The sequence below is a fragment of the Heterodontus francisci genome, chromosome 12 (genome assembly GCF_036365525.1).
Source record: "Heterodontus francisci isolate sHetFra1 chromosome 12, sHetFra1.hap1, whole genome shotgun sequence".
Taxonomy (NCBI): Eukaryota; Metazoa; Chordata; class Chondrichthyes; order Heterodontiformes; family Heterodontidae; genus Heterodontus; species Heterodontus francisci.
Window position 1 is genome coordinate 57,659,506 of NC_090382.1, and position 18,223 is coordinate 57,677,728.

The 18,223-nt window shown below is 46.0% G+C and overlaps 1 protein-coding gene across 9 annotated transcripts in view; it reads left to right on the forward strand.

Moving 5' to 3' along the window:
- The window catches only part of simc1 (SUMO interacting motifs containing 1), a 146,819-nt gene that overhangs the window by 57,700 nt on the left and 70,896 nt on the right, over positions 1-18,223 (forward strand). The window lies entirely within an intron of this gene.

Genomic DNA, 18,223 nt, shown 5'->3' on the forward strand with positions numbered 1-18,223 from the left:
TAACTTGTGTGTTTACTCAACGTACAATTACTCATTGCATTCACATGCTGTCAGGCACACAGTGACCATCAACTTGAGCAGATAGCCCTGCAATTGGCAGTAAGAACAGTTCAGTGACGCTGAGGTAACACTCCATGGTGATGTCATTATTTTAGTTCATAATAACCTTTATCTCTTACAGCTTATTTCTGTTTTTGTCAACTCATATCACAAAGTCAACAATGTGCCAAATGCTACATCATGAAACACTCAGGATTTGAATATCTGAAATATTTGACTAAATAAAGGCATAGGAATGTCTGAACAAGTTAGACCAGATAGTTTCCTTTAGATGGAAATGTGCCCAGAGCTGAGCTGCTTTAGACTTCTATCTCCTCTGTCCTCCCCCCTCTGGTGTCAACATCTGCTCCTCCCGTTCTAAATTTATGAGCCACAAAGCCAAGCTCTGTAACGCCGCTGGTGTCGGCACTGTTGGAGCCCAGAGTCCTGGAAATGGTGGCCGATCCGCATCCGGTCACTTCTGGCACATCTTGCACAGCGCACCATGCTTCGAAAGGCACTAACGCCAACATGCCGGAAGCATGCAGTGTGAGCACATTGTGATGCCACTCAGCATCTAATGCTGATTTGGTGCACAGTCTGCTAGGTCCTGTTAGCACCCTTTCAAACACTCTCAATTGAACACAGGTTTAGCTACACAAGGGACCCTCCCCTCCCATTACTGCTATTTAAAGGCATCAGCATGGAACTTTCAGATGAAGTTCTTTTGATTTTCTTTTGCTGCCTCAGAGTTGGTGGAAGTACTGTGCTGTTGGAGGAGCTCTCACAAATTGCTGGAGTTAGAAGGGAGTGGTGCTGGATTTTTTCCAAGAAGCTCAGTGGAGTTTGAAGGCCTGTCAGCAGAAATCTGCTATCACTCATGGGGGCTCTTGGTGGAGTGTGTCTTGGGCTGCCACAACCGGGGGATGGAGTATAGGCAGCAGAGAGGGAAAGTTGTGCGCAGAAGAATGAGGAGGAGGGCTCTCAACAGAAGGCCATACCCACACAGGGGGCTGAATTTTATTTGGGCGCCGTGCTGTGCGGCAGTGCCCTTTCAACTCAGCAGGGTGCCCACATTTAGCGGCTGCCCCAGAGCCCCCGTGATATTTTGTGCAGGGGCTTATTAGAATCACGTCATCGAGCCGCCCTCGCCATATTACATGAGGAGAGGTGGGACATGTGGCGCAGTGAAAGAGCTTTTGACAGTTGTGCAGCAGGTGCTGGGGCCCTATTTTAAGCGCCCCAGCACCTGCCTCCTGACAGCTGTCAAAGAAATACTTACCTGACTACTGAAGAGTGGGGCTGCTGTCAGTCTGGCAGCAAAGCATAAAGTGCTGCAGAAACCCAGCAGGTCAGGCAGCATCTATGGAGAGAGAAGCAGAGTTAACTTGTCCAAGTTCACAGACCTGAAAGTTAACTCTGCTTCCCTCTCAACAGATGCTGCTTGACCTGCTGAGTTACCCCAGCACTTTCCGCTTTGCTGCCACATATTATCCTGCTGTGTCCCAGTGTCCTGTGAGGTTGCAATCCTGTTCTCCCACTCAGGTATAACATTCCTTCTTGTTGGCGTGCCGCACCTGGGTGAATAATCTTAAATTTGCACATTCCAGGATGTGAGACTCCCTGTGACCGCGTGGGTTTTCGCAGGGTGCTCCGGTTTCCTCCCACAGCCAAAGACTTGCAGGTGATAGGTAAATTGGCCATTGTAAATTGCCCCTAGTGTAGATAGGTGGTAGGGAATATGGGATTACTGTAGGGTTAGTATAAATGGGTGGTTGTTGGTCGGCAGACTTGGTGGGCCGAAGGGCCTGTTTCAGTGCTGTATCTCTAAATAAATAATAGACCATAAAATGTATTACCGAGGTTGACAGAGAACACACTGACTCAAATGGGAATGCACAGGTTTCACAGCAATGTAAATACGTCTTTCACTAAATGTTCCTCACCAACATGTGTGACCCTTTTCTCTGTGAATAACACGTGCCAGCATGTAGCGCCAATGTCACATCCCTTTGCACCATTGGCCCTTCAGGAGAGCCAACGTATGCAATAACAACATTGCCATGCCAGCATTACACATGAGCGTCTCCACGGATGCAGTGACATGGACATTTGCTCAGTCAACTGCTGCCTTTAATGGTTTACACAAGGATGCTGCAGATGTGGACTGGTGCACAACAGGTGAGCGAGGGTGATGTGTGGCTTGCAAAGGTCATGTCAGTTCCTATGGAGCAGACAGCCTTTGTCTGATAAGCCACTTCCATACATCCCTAGATCACTGCTAGCCCTGCATGCAAGCCTGGGTGCCATCTGCCCTCCCTTGCGTCTTTCATGTTGTAGGTCCTCAGCGTCCTCATAGATGCAGGAGGAATCCTGTTGACGTCTCTCCTCATCATGCCAGGCCTGGCCCCTATTGGGTGCGTAGTTGTGCAGAGCAGCCTTTTCGGCCGTAGTACAGGGCATCACCCTATCCATACAGGCATTGGAGGCGCTCTTTCAGCATGCCGATCTCCTGCTCAGTGGTGGCTCATGTAGCTCAGTGGCTGGTGTTGTATCTGTCCTCTGCAGCAGTGGTGGGGTCTCTCACTGGTGTCGGGAGCCATGTCTACAAACGATAGCCCTTATCTCCAAGAAGCCACCCCTCCATCTGAGCCAGTTCAGTGAACAGCGGTGGCAGCCGGGACTGGCGCAAGACCCAGGTATCATGGCAGCTGTGTGAGAAGCGGTCGCACATTCACAGCAAGCATCTGCGGTGATCACATACCAGCTTCACCTAGATTGAGAGGATTCCTTTATTGGTGACCTCTGCAGGTGGTAGCCTGGCAGTAGGCCTGATGGCCACAAGAGTGCAGTGTATGAACATTACAACCTACGATTCTCCGGCAATGGTGCCAGAACCAATGGCCCTCTGGGCCTGGCTGTGAGAGTCCGTCCTGAAGTGGACATACTCACTGGCCCTCTGATGCAGGGCATCGGTGACCTCCCTGATGCAGCGATGCACTGCTGACTGTGTGACCTCACAAAGGTCTCTGGTGGGCCCCTAAAAAGCTGCAGAGGTGTCAGGCTTGAGAACCGCTGCCACTATGAGGAACAAAGGCATGGGGTGGTCCACCGGAGCCTATGGGCTGCAGGTCATCCTTGAGCAGGGCACAGTTACATGTCACCGCCTCTCTACATGCGCAATTGCCTCTGACACTGGTGCTCTGACATCCGATGGCATGTCATGTGGGGCTTGTAGATGCAAGGCAATCATAATGGTGAGCTCCCCTTGGGGACTGCTGCTCACGACCAGGGACCTCTAGGTGGATCGCACCTCCCTGTTGATATTGACTCTGGCGCATACGTATCCTCAGGAGCAGAGGATCACACAATGTAGGATGAGCCATACCTATTTCCATGTGATAAATAAAGTTGAACCCTTCATGTATTCGAAGGTTCCTAACAGGGCAAGGATTGGTGTTGACGGGTACATCAGCTGCTTTCCTGGATCAACTATGTGGCGTGCCATGGCACTGACCATCTTGGCCAACACTCAGAGTGGCACAGCATGACCACATCAAGATTCTACTAGCTGAATCGATTGCCCCCACCATCCATATAACCTTAATGCTCCTGCCCTTTCTGGCACACACCCCACACACAGGGTGCCTATTGTGCCATTGCTGCCTCACAAACACAAACACAGAGCGTACACTATTAATGGAGGGATGGTACACAATACCTCCCTTCATGCCAGCAGAGCTTTTCCACCAGTAATCCCAGACCCGCTCCCTTTAAGAATGCAGAGTGAGACCCCTGTGTATCCCGCCCTCCCTCCAGTATGCAAAGTGATACCACTGTAATGCCCCCCTCCCTCCTCCCTTTAGGAATGCAGAGTGAGACCCCTGAAAAGAAACTTACCTTCTGCCGTGAAACCTTCTGCCTCTGTGGACCCGCTGGCTTTTCCAATCGTGAACGGGATGGCACGTGACAGCCACCTGTTCATCGAAAACTCCCGAAGTGTCAGTGGAGAGGCAGCGGGCTGCATAATCAGCAAAGGTAAGTACCGTTTACCATATGCTGATTGTGGTGCTGCCGCTGGTAGTTTGCGGCAGGCCCTTCTCGACGTCGCGGGTTGAGGCGGGCCTCTCTCCGAAGCATTTTACCGTCCTCCGCACCGTGACCCACAGTGTCGAGGGGCCAGTAAAATTCAGCCCAGGATCTTCAGAGAGCACGTCTTCTACTTCCACCTCAGCAATGAGCAGAGTCTCAGGTGGCAGCAATTCACCAAGGAGTGGTCACTTAACTGTGCCGCCTCCTCCAACTGGACCCGCAGCCATAGAATAGGATGAGGACAGTGCTGCCAATTGCTGCCAAGATCACCATGGCCCTCAATTACTATGCCTCAGGATCCTTCCAGGCCAGAGCTGGCAAAATCTCACAACTCACCAGGCATTAGGGAGCTAACAGAGGTCGAGGTAACAGTCTATATACCAGAGTCACACTCCCTTAATGTGCAGTTGGTGACCATGCACAGAACACAGTTGGTGAATGCCTGCTTTCCTGGAAGCAGCACAATGCTTTTATCATGCATCAGTCAGCCGTTCCCAGCAGATTTGAGCCACCACGACAAACCTGGGGGTGGCTACTTGGTAACAAGAGCTACCCGGTATACACAGGTGACACCACTCCATCCCCGACCACACGTGAACAGCGCAGTACAACAAGAACCATGCTTCCACCAGGAATGTCGTGGAGCAAACCATCGGCAGGCTGAATCAATGGTTCTGCTGCCTGCACCTTTCGGGGGCACTTCTACAATACTAACTGGAGCATGATTCCAAATTCATGGTGGTCTGCTGCATTGTACATAAACTGGCTCTCCATGAGGGTGCAACCCTTGCCACTGGGCCTTTGATGAGCACCTCAGGAGGAGGAAGAGGAGGAGGAGGAAGGGAAGAGGCATCCGGGACTCCATCATTCCGGATGGGCTGTCTGTGAGCAGCTAATCAGATTCTGGTTCCCATAAAAACATGTCATCACCACTGCTCCACAATTTCCCATCTTTCCATCCCTCTGCTGTGGACTTTCAGCGCCCTCTTGGCCAAAATCCTGAAATAAAAGGCACCACAAAAAAAAATTGCATAACAACTTTATCCAACAACATTTTCAATGTTCCACACAAAACTGAACTATATGCCCTTGTGCATTCCTTTAGTGCCTGTTTTGCAGGTGCCTTTGCCTAGCCTAGTGCTCTTACGCAGTGCTACCCCAATGGCTGCAGCATCGCTGGTGTAAGGCTGCTTACTTCCACTGGAGGAGACTGCAGATGGCCTTGCAGGACAACCTTGAGCAGCTCTGGGCCTTGAGGGCCCGGCTTTGGACTGCACCACCTTGGAACAGGTGGCAGCAATCTGGGCTGGCTGGCTGACATACACTGGCAAAGTGGCAGTAGTGGGAGGATGAATGCTGTCCTCCTGAGAGTGGACAGCAGGTTTGTGTGCCACGGAGCCACTGCCACACACCTGGGCTGGCAGCTCTGCAATCCTAGTAATGTGAAGAACACAGACTGCTGCAAGAATCTGCATGCCTCTCTGAGCACTGGTGTCCTCAGTCATGATGGCAGCAGTATGAGCCTGCATGGCAACAAGCATCGATATCATGACCCCAGGCTGAGTTTCCACTACAGTACTGAGACATTCGGCGGCTCCTGCCTGTGCTGCAATGGAAGCCGAGACATCAGTCATCAGACACTGCATCATGGCTGGGTTTGCAAGTGCTGTCATGGAATTGGCCACCAATTCCACGCTAGAACAGATAGGCTCCAGCTCTGCACGAGGTCCTGTGCCAAGTTGGAGCCGTATTCCACCATGTTCCTTGACAGTGACAACAGGATCTGTGCCAGGCCTGCCAATGCACCAAGCATTTTTGTGTCCTCATCTGAGACCTCTGCAGCAGAACTTGTCTGTGGCCTGCCCTCCTGTAAGTTGGCCCCTATGCTATTCTTTCCCTGTGACCTGGCTGCAGGCCACTTGTGTCCAGTGACTCATTAAGTGCTGTTCCCACTTTTATACTATCCTCTAAGGTACATGCCATGGTAATATCTGAGTTGATGGCTGCAAGTGTTAGATCAAGTGACAGAGCTTCTTCCTCAAATGTTAGGTCTTGCTTATGCCCTTCATCATGAGACTGCAAGTGGCAGTTCTTGGGTATCTGAAAGCATAAATGCAGAAGGGGGGAGTTGGGGTGAGCAAAGGGGGGGTTGGGTGGAAAGTAAGAGATGCATGGTTACACTATCTGCAGCATGCACTTCATGTCTGATAGCAGAAAGAGTGGGATATCAGAAGGTGCATAAGGCAGGAACATACCTTCATGCTGGATGTTCTTGGCAATGTCAGTTAAAACAGCCTCAGTCATTGTCAGCCTAATAATTCGCAGCACAGTCTCCTCCGGGAGATGTGGGCATGCCTCTCTCCCCATCAGTTCTCTGCTGCTGCCTCTTGTTATGTGCGACCTAGTCCTGCAGGAAGAATGTCAATGAGTGTGTTGCAATGTACTATATGGAAGCTGAGAGATTAGCCATGAGGCTCAATGTTCCCTCTAATTTTTTTTTGCTGCGTGTGACCTGGTTGTTGCACTGCCAGTCCCTTCAAGATCGCTGGGCGGCTGCAGCCATGCACATGCACACATCTTAAAGCCATCATTGGTTTTGCACGGCACAATCCAGTTTGCTATTTGGCCATATACTTAGAGGAAACATTGGTAAGGCTTGCAACAATGGTAAGTGTTTGAGGGTGGAGTATCCAAATGTTAGGCATGAGTCCTGATTGCTAGAGATTGCTGATGGAGGTGTGGTGCATTGAGCAGTGAGACTGGTTGGTGGTGCAGTGGGAAGGAGATGGCATTTGAAGATGCATTCATGACCTTGACCACTCGTATAAGGTCATTGAACTTTTTGCGGTAGTGCAGCCATGTCTTCAGTGCCACTCTCCTTGAACTGACCTGCATAGCTACCTATTCCCATTCCCTTTGCAAGGTATGCCTGCAGGGACTCCTGGCCCCCTGTGGAACCATGACCTCCCTCCTCCTGTCCACCTCCTGGACTAAACCCTCCTGCGTACTTGGAGCCTTCTCTTTGGCCTGCTGTTCCATTGGACCTCTTATTCCTTCTCTGAAATATTTTTTTGATACAACTCCACTAGCTGCTGCAGCCTGAATGCACCTCCCCTTTAAGAGATGCAAGCTGCCTTTAAGAAATGCAGGCTAGTTGTAACTCATGCTAGCCATGCATGCACCTGGGACCCCTGCTGACCATGCTGCCAATCAGCAGCACGCTTAGTGCTGGACTGCACACCACAATCATACTAATGAGCAGACAGCACAAAGAAAGCAAGTTGCCTGTATCACCTCGACCGGACGAGGGGTAATTGCACATCGCAATCCCCGCGCCCAAATCCAGCATTATCCAATTTTTAACCCATGAGTTCTTTGTATCCAAAATTCAGACCATCCACAATTACCTTTGCTGCACCCCCACCATATCCTTACCTGTAATATCTTCCAGTCCCGACAAAGGGTCCATATCTGAAAGATTAACTTGTCTGTTCTCTCCAGGGTTCTAGCGTGGAGCATTGCTCAATCAAAAATCAGGTCAAAGAATTACATGTCCCGATTTTCTGGTGAATCAAGAGTGCAGAGTACAATTCTCCAATCCTCCAATTCATGCTACTGTCAAGCAAGATTCCATGTTATGGTTGATGCCTTCAACAAATTTACTTCTAACAGATTTTCAAAGCCAATTTTTTTATTATGGAGTTAAAATTTGGTATCCTAAGAAAAATCCAAGAGTTTCTAACTCACTCTATTTGAATGCTGTTACTCTTTTATCCTCATGCTTTTCACTATTATCCATCTTGAAGGGGCATACAGAGTGCTGAATTTTGATTCGGGGTCCTACAATCAATGTAGGATGTTTTAGCTGGGCACCCTAGTTGACTGAATGTTACCCAAGCCAACAATACATCCAGCACCTTTCTGGAAGCCTTGTGTGAAATTATACAGGTTGGTAAACAATGAAAAGGGAAGTACTGAATTCCAGGTCAGACCTAGAGTTAGTAATCTTAAGGAAGGCTAAGGTTTCTATATACCACCACAGCGGTGATAGAATGGAGTTTCTGCCCCAAAGAATGGCTGGAGCAGCCACTTCCAGGTATCTTGCATTCTAAAATTATCAGAGGCAGCAGAGGGAGGCCCAGGACTGCAGAAACATGGGTTCTACATTTCAGCAAGCACCTAGACAGTAGCACCATTGCAAGAGATACCTAGATATGCCAACAACTTGTGCTTTTGCAATACCTGTTGCTCTTCTGATTCTGCTCCCTCAAAAGTAGTATGAGAATTTGAGGAGGTGGTTGGTCAAGCTGAATTTTGAGGAGGATTTTGAAGTGGTCACAAGATGGAGAGGTTTAGGAAGAGAATTCCAGAATACAGGAATGTAAACATGAAGGATTTGCCACTGATGGTGGGCTAAGGGTGGGAGGGACTAATGATAGACCAGAGTCAGAAGGTCAGAAGATACGACATGAATTCAGGGAAGGAGACCCTGTTTGGGACAGCATGACAAAGGTCCCAAAGACAATTATTCAGTAGAACTAGGTAGTTAGGGCAATGACTGCTAACTTTACAATAGAAAAGTTGCATATTTAAGGAGGAGCATGGCTGTAAAAGGATTTGCATACAAGAGAGCCAATGCTTGCAGGTAACGATGGTCTGGAGATCACAGATCCCTGAATTTCCATCCATTTATCAAATAAAAATAGGCAAAGACTCAGCAAAACAGACTCCCAGTCCAAATTCCAGTCTGCCCGACCTCTTTCTGCTGTGCCCCCTAGCCTCAGTCTATAGGCCCTGAAATTCCAGGCTCATCATGTTTTATTTTTAACCTGCTTTATTTTGTTTGTTTGAAAGTTCTGATCTGTTTGCAAAACCTTCATTACTTTTTTTTCAAGTTTAGGTAACTTCATCGCCTGATTCACTTCCAACCCCTTTGGCAAACCTGCCAGTACAGCTCTAGTAATTCATTACATAAATCACCCGACAGGCCTGCCACCCATCAGTCACATGTCTGCTTTGTTTTGGTTATAATATTAACTATTGCAACCAAAAGAACTGTTCAAAAAAACATTTTTGTTCTAATGGGTTTGCATTCTGCCTCATTCATTTTTGTTTCCTTTGAAAAGTACTTTGAGATATTTTCCGCTAAAATTGCAATATAAATGCGAGTTATCTTTTATCACTCCCCTTACCTGACTCCTTCTGAAGGTAATGACGTGCTGAGCAATCAGCCGTCACATACCAATCTTAAATGACTGTTTGCAACTGTAAACCTGAAAAGTGAGTAATGGCGGATAACAATATTTAACACTCAGCCCAATCCTATCCTTGTCTCAACTACACACATGTATTACACTCGATAGCAATCCTTGCTAATTTTAAGGCTTTCTGCCTGGGGGATAATGAAGCCAAATGTACTATTCAAAGCTACGGCCCAGGTGCTCAAAGGTGGGATTAGAATGGGCAGCTAGTTTCTTTTTCAGCTGGCGCAGACACGATAGGCTGAATGGCCTCTTTCTGTGCTGGAACATTTCTATGGTTCTACTGCCAGAGTTTGAGATTAGATCACTCCACATAGACCAGAATCAATCAGGTGCCTTCCTCGTCATAAGGCTTGGTACTACACCATGTGATGTAATTACATATTGTTCTAGCAAAGAGATGACTCATTCCTTTTAATCATAAATCTTGTTCTGTGCCTTATTTGCCTGCCCTTAGCCTTGCCTCTGTATTATATTACTGAAATACGATCAGCAAGTTTCAGAATTACTGTTCTGATACTGAAAGCTAATTTTGTAATACCAGTAGTAATAGTATGGAATCTCATCCAGCGCTCCGTTAACTACAGTGGTGAAGGATTAGTCTAACCTGGACATTGGTAAGAATACAGAGAAACCATTCCATTCTTGATTGATTTTCTATAGTAACTTTTTCACTAAGTGTTCTGGCACGAACATCTTTTCAACCAATTAATTTGTATCAGCAAGACTATTTCATATTTATTAAAACATATCTTTTATTTTCATATTTTTCATTTATGGATATAACAGGAAAGTAAATACTGTGATCTGATCTTGTGTGGTGTGCTGTAGCCCTGGGGTGACCAAGCTAGAACTTGGGGACTGTATTTGGCCGATAAAGCTCTGTAATTTAGCCCATGAATGCAGATAGCTCAGTTCCACTTATATTTACAACTGTTACTTGTTGGTTTGTCCTGTTTAAACTATGTGGGCTTGAGGTTTTGAAAGTGCTGTTGCCTGAAAGGCGGATAAATCTTAAATCAGAACCAAGGACAGTATTAGGACCACACAGTGCATGCAAGTATATGGGGCTCTGAGCAGATCGAGCATGTGTTTATTTAGAAATACAAAATAAAATATGCACAAATCTCAGTGCTTTCATTAACATTTTTAAAGTACTTAAAATATGAATTTTTATTTTCATTCAGTAATATACTTCCTGGGGGAAGGGGCTTAATATCAGGAGAATGCATACAAACCCTTTCTCAGACCCTACTTGATTTCAGACGTGATCTAGTTTTTGCAAATCAAAATAAGATTTTCATATCTCAAAATAATGATAACATGCAATTTCAAACAAATGAAAAGTAAATAGGTCATTGGCACCCACATTAATAAGTAGGTTTGTGCCTATTTCCCTAACTCAGTTATGTTATAATGAAGGGATCACTGCTCCTGACAGTAGCTGTCCTCTCTTAATTATACTTAAAGTTCTGCTCAGATCTGAACAATTCTGTGCTCATGTCCCTCCCACACCCTCTGCATTGCAGCCTGACTCTCAGTCAGACAATGCATACTCTGACTACACATTACTGAGCTTACTATTCTTGTATTTAATTCTGTAATCCACCTTGCTTTTTGGATAGAAAAGGTCCTTCCTCAGATGTCACTCCTCTCCCAAAGGCGACTCACAAAACAAGATACCTCTCCCAGTTGCCTCTTATTATTTAAATAATTGTTTTTTGTCATAAGTGTAATGGGGTGCATCGATCTCTTTACTGTCTCCACCGACCCATTGACTAATATTTCCACAAAAAATGTCCATGCAATTCTACATACTGGCAGTCATACTACCCAGGGTGATGAATGCAAGTGTGGACTAGATGTCCCTAAAGTTTAACACTAGAAAATGAATATAAATACCAAAGATAATAAATGGCCGCTCTAACACATAGAAATACAAATTAAACCATATCTATTACAGAGATGTATTATGACAGAGATACCATTTGTTTCCTTTTACCTTTGTTTCATTTAGCTCATCTGATTGTCTTTATTTTTTTTTAAGTTGGCAAATAGGCAGGTGACAAAGTTCAGACAATTGATTTGACACAGATTAAGTAGCTAGTATTCAGTATCATTGTCTACTAAAAGACAGGGGCCCTAAAGCGAACCTTAGCTTTAGGGCTACTACTGTTCAGAGTATCATCATCTTCTAGTATCTGCAGCTTGAGATAAATTGGGAACATTGAATTAAACTTTAGAAATGGCCTGAAGGCTCCTTGCTATGCAACCAAGTGACCCCCAAAGGTGAAGAAAGCTTGAATGCGCCTGCCCTAGCCTGTTAAATATTACTGTATATTCGCAGGTACAGGACTTAAAATTTAGATCATTGTTTAGGGAGCTGAATGACTTAGGTGATTATTCAAGCAGATTGTAGCTCATTCTGGGAAGATGTCAGAATGATGAACCTGTCTATAGAGGTGCTATCCATTACTACAGGATCCTGGATAAAGTCAACTTCCACGTTGGCAACTGTAAAATGGACTAGCTAACTTAAATCTTACCTCCCTTTATTTCAAAAGACCTTGTACATCTAAGTAAAACTTTTTTTTATTCATTCGGGGGATGTGGGTGTCACTGGCTCGGCCAGCATTTATTGCTCATCCCTAATTACCCTTGAGAAGGTGATGGTGAGCTGCTTTCTTGAACCAGTGCAGTCCTTTGGGTGTAGGTACACCCACAGTGCTGTTAGGAAGGGAGTTCCAGGATTTTGAACCAGCAACATGTGAAGGAACAGCAATATAGTTCCAAGTCAGGATGGTGTGTGGCTAGGAGGGGAACTTGCAGGTGGTGATGTTCCCATACATCTACTGCCCTCGTCCTTCCAGGAGGAAGAGGTTATGGTTTGGAAGGTGCTGTTGAAGAAGCCTTGGTGTGTTGCTGCAGTGCATCTTGTATATGGTACACACTGCTGCCACTGTGCGTCAGTGGTGGAGCGAGTGAATGTTTGTGGATGGGGTGCCAGTCAAGTGGGTTGCTTTGACCTGGATGGTGTCGAGCTTCTTAAGCGTTGTTGGAGCTGCACCCATCCAGGCAAGTGGAGAGCATTCCATCACACTTCTGACTTGCGCCTTGAAGATGGTGGACAGTCATTAGGGAGACAGGAAGTGAGTTACTCGCTGCAGAATTCCCAGTTTCTGACTTGATCTTGTAGCCACAGTATTTATATGGCTACTCCAGTTCAGTTTCTGGTCAATGGTGACTCCCAGGATGTTGATAGTGGGGGATTCAGCGATGGTAATGCCATTGAATGACAAGGGGAGATGTTTAGATTCTCTCTTATTTGAGATGGTCATTGCCTGGCACTTGTGTGGCACGAACGTTACTTGCCACTTATCAGCCCAAACCTGGATGTTGTCCAGGTCTTGTTGCATATGGACATGGGCTGCTTCAGTATCTGAGGGATGGTGCTGAACATTGTGCAATCATGTGCCGTCCTACCCACTCTGCCTACATGAAACTCCAGACCCACAGCAATGTGAGTGACTCTTAACTACCCTCTGAAATGGCCTAACTTGCCACTCAGTTATATCAAACCGCTATGAAAAAGCCTAAGAGGAATAAAACCAGATAGACCACCCAGCATCGACCTAAGCAATGGACTTGACAAAGGCACACCTAGTCCAGTCAACCCTGCAAGGTCCTCCTCACTAACATATGGGACCGTGTGCCAAAATTGAGAGAGCTGTCTCACAGTCTCTTTTTAGGCAGTCCCTCGGGAATGAGGATGACTTTCTTCCACTCCAGGATTGTGGGTCCTTAAGTGACTGAATAATCCAATTCCGGATCCGCACACTCTGGCACAGGTGCGGCAGGTGGTGTTTGGTGAGGGGAGTGAATGGGATGCTCAAATTTCCAAACGCTCCTTCTGCTGTTTGTATTTGGTCGCTGCCTGGGCATGTCGACGTTGTTCGAACTGGCTGGCACCGTCGAGGATGCTTCTTCTCCATTTTGGGCAGTTTCAAGCAAGAGATTCCCACGAATTGGTGGAGATGTCACATTTTTTCAGGAAGGCTTTAAGGACATCCTTGTAGCATTTCCTCTGCCTTCCTAGTAGCCTCTTGCCGTGACAGAGCTCGGAGTAGAAAGCTTGTTTTGGGAGTCTTATGTCAGGCATGTGGATAATGTGTCCTGCCCAACGTAACTGACTAATCACGACCAGTGTCTCAATATTGGGGCCTGTGAGAGGCCACTGATATTGGAGGGCCTGTCCTGCCACAGAGTTTGCAGGACCTTGCGGAGGCACCGTTGGTGATATCTCTCCAGGGCTTTGAAATGTCTGCTGTACAGTGTCCATATTTCCAGCCCATACAGGAGGGCAGGTAACACTGCGGCCCTGTAGATCATGAGATTGGTGCCAGGTTTGAGGTCTTTGTCATCAGACAACCGAAGGCTGCGGTTGCACACTGGAGGCGATGCTGTGTTTCATCATCGATGTATGCCCTTGTTGAGAGGAGGCTCCCAAGGTTTGGGAAGTGATCAACATTGTCCAGTGGTTCGCTGTGGATCTTGATAGTCGGGGGGCAGTGTTGCGCTGTGGGAGCAAGCTGGTAGAGGACTTTTGACTTCCGGATGTCGCAGTCTAGTCAAGCAACAGCCTGACATATTCATACTCACCAAATCATACCTTACAGCTAATGTCCCAGACTCTTCCATCACCCTGGGTACGACCTGTCCCACTGGCAGGACAGACCCATCAGAGGTGGCACAGTGGTATACAGTTGGTTGGAATGACCCTGGGAATCCTCAGCATTGACTCAGACCCCATGAGGTTTCATGGCATCAGGTCAAACATGGGCAAGGAAACCTCTTGCTGATTACCACCTACTGCCCTCCCTCAGCTGATAAATCAGTCCTCCTCCATATTGAACACTACTTGGAAGAAGCACTGAGTGTAGCAAGGGAATAGAATGTATTCTGGGTGGGGGATTTCAATGTCCATCACCAAGAGTGGCTCAGAAGCGCCACTACTTACCGAGCTGGTCAAGTCGTGAAGAAGCTATCTGCCAACAGGGCCTGTAGCAGGTAGTGAGAGAACTAACAACAGGGAAAAACCTACTTGACCTCATCCTCACAAATCTACCTGTCGTAGATACATCTGTCTAAGACAGTAATGGCAGTAATGGTAGGAGTGACCACCTGTGGAGTCCTTGTGGAGACAAAGTCCCGTCTTCACATTGAGGATTCCCTTCATCATGTTGTGCGGCACTACCACCCTGCTAAATGGAATAGATTTGTAACAGATCCAGCAGCTCAAAACTGGACATCCATGAGGCTCTGTGGGCTATCAGCAGCAGCAAAATTGTAATCCACTACAATCTGTAACCTCATGGTCTGGCATATCCCTCACTCTACCATTACCATCAAGCCAGGGGACCAACCCTGGTTCAATGAGGAATGTAGGACAGCATGCCTAAAAATGAGATGCCAGCCTGTGAAGCTACAACACAGGTCTACATGCAGGCTAAGCAGCATGGTATAGACAGAGCTAAGCAATCCCACAACCAACAGATCAGATCAAAGGTCTGCAGCCCTGCCAAATCCAGTCGTGAATGGTAGTGGACCATTAAACTAACAGGCTCCATGACCATCCCCATCCTCAATGATGGCAGAGTCTAGCACATGAGTGCAAAAGACAAGACCGAAGCATTTGCAATCATATTCAGCCAGAAGTACCGAATGGATGATCCATCTTAGCCTCCTCCTGAGGTTCTCATCATCATAGATGCCAGTCTTCAGCCAATTTGACCAATAAATGCTGGTCTTGAAGCAATGGCCACATCCCCTTAACAAATTTAAAGAAATATCACCACGTTTCAGGCAGGTGTGTAAGTAAACATAGGCTTTGATTGAGCAAGTAGTTAAAATAGTGGGTCCATTGCCAGTGATGTCATCGGAACGTAACCATTCCATTTAAATGAGGTCCTCACTCCTCTGGGGACGGCAGCTTTCCTGTGCCTGATTACAGGCTAATTAAAATGGCGATGGGGGCCACTTGAACCCCTCCCTATCCTCTTAACCCCCATGCCCACACTTTAAACACCAAGCCCAGCCTGTGGAGGTGGGTCTTTAAACGATGCCCTTAAAAGTTTTGTTTCATAATTTTATTCTGCTTTTATAAGTGAAGTAATAGGTTTAATTGCCTATTTAAGTGTTAGGTAAGACAGTTAATGTTTGTATTGATCTTTCTCTGCTGCTTCTGGCAAGCTCACTTTCACGGACTATTTCCTAACACCTGCTAAAGCTTGTTGTGTAGGGAAAGGAAATGTACTTCCTGAAACACTTCAACCCTTGTTCTGCTGTTATAGATTTCAAAGCATGTTTAAAGTTCACAGAAATCATTGAATGTCATGTGTTACATGAGTGTTGCTGTGCAACTGGATCTCTCTAGAACATTTAGGGTAGGAAATGATGTTTATCAGCATTCTGGTTTTTGCTTCATTGATCTTTGAAATGGAGGGGAATCGGAAAATATGTGAAGAAATGTTGCTCAGCAATTGATATTGGCTGACTAAAATCCATGGCCTCAATCTTCCTCTCCTTAACACGTGAAGCATCCTCAATCGACAGGTGCTACAGAGAGGAAAACAGAACAGAAACTTGCTACTTTAGTTCACTGGCTGCTTTACATTTGCTTCAGGATTTCCAGAGGCATCCCAGAGAGGGCCTATGAATACAAATAGATGCATGGCCAGGGCAGCGTTGGAAATGAGGTGGGAGGGGCATTCTCAGTATGATGGAAGGCTGCCTATCTTGACAGGTGCATAAAGCAGCTGAACTTGGGCCTTGTGCTTGATACCTCCTCAGAACAAAGAATCTGAAGGAATCAGGCAGCAAGACAATGGAAGCCTACAAAACTAAGCTTTGCTAAAATTATGCAATCATTGGGCTTGGAGGTCAATCCTGAAGCTGTGCCTGTCTTTCCATCATTGCAGGGGGATGGGCCTGCACTTGAGTTGCAACATATAAATGACATAGCCTACCAAATTCAGCTTGAACAAGTGCAGTGCATTTTGGGCATGCTGGGGTTGACGTTACACTTAGCGCATAATTGGGCAATTGAACCCAAATTGTACTTGAAATTGCACTGGTTAGGTTACAGTTCAAGTTGCCACTAAAATGCATTTGTATAACCACAGATGTAAAATCTTCCATGAACTAGTGCAATTGGACAGCGTAACAGAACATAATACTTCCCTTTTTTTTTGCATTAAAAATATTCTTTGATATATTTAGGTGTCATAACCTAGCGCACTTTTATTAATACAGCTGAAAATGGATTTATCACTAAAAATAAGCATTTTAATAAGAGTGTCTAGACCACCACCTGTGAGTAACCTGATTTTAAATAACTTAAATAACTTAAAAATAAAATACTGTTGGAGGCAGTTCAGAGGAAGTTTACTAGATTGATACCTGGAATGAGAGCTGGTTGTCTTATGAGGAAAGGTGAACAGACTGGGCTTGTTTTCACTGGAGTTTAGAAGAGTGAGGGGGTGATGGAGTGATGTATGTAAGATCCTGAATGGTCTTGACAAGGTGGATGTGGAAAGGATGTTTCCTCTTGTGGGGGAGTCCAGAACTAGGGGGCACTGTTTTAAAATTTGGGGTCACCCTTTTAGGACAGAGATGGGGAGACATTTTTTTTCTCTCTGAGGGTTGTGCGACTTTGGAACTCTGCCTCAGAAGGTGGTGGAGGTGGGGTCATTGAATATTTTGAAGGCGGAGTAGATAGATTCTTGTTAGGCGAGGGAATCAAAGGTTATCGGGGGTAGATGGGAATGTGGAATTCAAGACACAAACAGATCAGCCATGATCTTATTGAATGGCGGAGTAGGCTCGAGGGGCTGAATGGCCTACATCTGCTCCTAATTCATATGTTTGTATGTTTGTAACTGAAAATGGATGAAAATAACTATGCAGAACCATATACTAGCTTTATTGGTGAACATTAGTCAGTTTCTTAGTAAATTAAATATTTTTAATATGTAGAACTGTTTAAAATATGCCTACCAGTGCCTGTGCACCTAAGAAAAGAAGATTAATTTGAAAATCTTCCTCAAATAGCCACAAATGGGTACAGTCGGCAGAACTTGCCATCCTCATTACTTCAATCTGGGGCATGGGCAGTTTTATGGGTGGAGCCACCTTCAGGCAAAAGGATCCTTAAACCAACATTAAAGATCACAGAAACACGGTTTATGCTTGACATGATTTGCGCTTGAGTTTCCACAATCTTTTGCGCTGGTTCAGTCTATATCACCCACATTGCACAGATAAAACAAACGCAAACTAGCAGAAACTCTAGATCATTGTGCCTATCGAGCACCTGAGCAGAGTCAGAAAGGAATATCGGGGCCAATATGTTACAATAGGCCACAAATTACAGTTCATCATCAAGTACTGTTTTCTTTCAATGGTTACAGAGCACTTTTCAAAAGCAGTTAGGGCTCAGAGCATGAGGGAATAGTGTCACAGGGCTGAATCGGAGCAAAGGCAGTGGAGGAGGATTGTGTAGTCAACTATGTTAAAAGTTGTACAGATATTGAGGAAGATGACCCGACATGATCACTGTCGTAGTCACGCAGAACATCTTTGCTGACTTAGAACAGAGAAGCCTCATTATATGTAAAGGGTGGAAGCCAGACTGAAGGGAATCAAAGAGAATTGAGTACAGTGGTGCTGACAAATTCCAGAACATTAGAAAGCAAAGGAAGGCCAAAGGTGGCAAAGTAGTTGGAATGTATTGGAGCGGTCAATGGTAGGCTTTAAAGGAACAGGGTGATTAA